This window comes from Vipera ursinii (assembly GCF_947247035.1).
Source record: "Vipera ursinii genome assembly, chromosome: 3".
Taxonomy (NCBI): domain Eukaryota; kingdom Metazoa; phylum Chordata; class Lepidosauria; order Squamata; family Viperidae; genus Vipera; species Vipera ursinii.
Genome location: NC_139516.1, coordinates 184,899,022 through 184,901,272, shown reverse-complemented (window position 1 = coordinate 184,901,272; position 2,251 = coordinate 184,899,022).

Below are 2,251 nucleotides of genomic sequence, written 5' to 3'. Positions count from 1 at the left end.
GTCAAGTGTGATTGGACACACAAGGAACTCTGTCTCTGGTGCATAAGCAACAAATGAAAATACAGTGCAAGCAATATATGATATTGTACTTTCAAAGCAAAATACAGATTTATGACAGAAATATCAAATAGGAAAAATTGTAAAAAAAGTATTGGTACAAATAAGCCAATATCAAATTCTATCACAAGGTGGTGCTAGCAACTAGCTAGAAAAATTATGCTGAAAACATAAGATTAGAAAAAGTATTTTTTTAAGGAAAGCATTAAAAAGTATTACTAAGCAAATACTTTATTTATATTTTATGGTTGTAGATCTAATTGTATTTTTTTAAGAAATGCAATGCATTAGATGTAGAAGTTGCCTAGCTCCTATGGATTCAGTTGTACAGCTATAGGCTATATGCTATCCTTTTTCAAGATAGGAAAAGTTCAACACAGTAATTTTTGGAATACTGAGAACCTGTTGAATTTTATGAACAAAGGCTGCCACAGTGGGCAAGTCTAGTCACAAAAGATCATGGTCCAGAAGGCAAACTTTTTTTCAATTAAAAAAAATAATCTATTTAAAAAGTTGCATAGCTTGGCATATGGACTTAAGATCATATGTTGAAGGGAGTGAAAAGTATGCAGGCAGTGGCCCCTGTTTGAGATATTGCCATATCCCTTTTGTTGTAAGTCAGAAAATACAGTATAAGGTAATAACAAAGTGCAAAAATAAAATTTCAGTCTTTCTTACAAGAGCTCATAGCAAATATCTCAAGAGTTTACAAAATATAGCTTTTGTAATTTTTGATCCTGAAATACTTGGACTCCAAACACGATAAACCTTTGATGCAAACTGGTAGCAATACAGTAAGTAATATTCACCAAGTATACCATTACACAATACATTTACACATTCCAGGCATCTTTTTTTTACTGAACCACTAGCAACAAATCCCTGATCTAAATAAATAGTCACATATACATATGCACGAAACGAAGAAAAAAAAGTTTTCCAATAGGATGCTAGAAGAGACCCGCTTAAGATTTGCACATCGTAGAATATTCCTGATAAAAATATCTTTAATTAGATGAATAGATGATATTCTAAATACACAGCTAGTTCTAAACATGGCATTAGTTGGGCATATAAGCTGCAGATAGTTTCCATTTTAATATGATAATGCAAACCTGCAGGACAGAAGGCTGGTAGCTTTCACTTTCCAAGAAAAGTACATACCTATCAGATTCTATCCTATTAACACTGATTATTTTTCCCTTTTGATAGGGGCCTACATAATTTATGTTGTTCCTTTACAATCCTTTTCAGAGAGTTCAGTCCAATTTCATTTCACTTAGCATATACACACAGAAGAACAGAAGTTATGTACACTACTTTCTAACTGAACAAACAGCAAGAAAATATGTCAAAAACTTTTGGATTACTGATCAGCATGTAGTTGGGATGAAGAAAAAAATGCTGGAAGCAGATGAAACACAATCACAAACTCACTAGCTGTCACTAAATAAATGCAAAAATCCCCCAAAGAGCAGAGGACCTGAAAAAACCGACAGAGCAAGATAATCCATGGGGATTGTGCTAAAATGAAAATTTACACTCTCTAGCTTCTCTAAATCAGCTGTGGGGAGAACTACAGTTTATACTACTGAATGAAAGTGATAAGGTATCCTGGAACTAGCTCTAGCCATAGGGAAAACATTTATGAAATATTAAAATAACACAGATTCTCCGGCACATATAGATCTCTAAATATACAGCTATAAAACAGGTAAGCTTCCCTAGGCACACTCACATATATAGCTCCTATGTCCATGTTCTTATTTTACACAATTATATTTCTCAAAAGTCAAATTGGTTTGTGATGAAATAAGCAACAAAAGCAATCCTAATCCTAATTATATCCTTTATGTGGAACAGAAAGACACAAACTGTTGGCAACTGTGTATCACAGTCAGATGCCACCTTGATTTAATAGTACAATGTAAGCTGTAAATTGTAATATAATTCCGTTGCAGTCTCCAGATAATACTAATGTTAAAATGTTTGCTGTTTCATCAAATTGCAAATGTTCAGAAATAGAAGGGCAGACACCACAAAGAAGGGATGAAGAAAGATACTTAGATAACCTTCTCAACACCCTGGTCTTAATCGTGTATGTGTGTGTATATATATATATATACTTTTTATATATATATATATATATATATATATATATATATATATATATATATATATATATATATATATA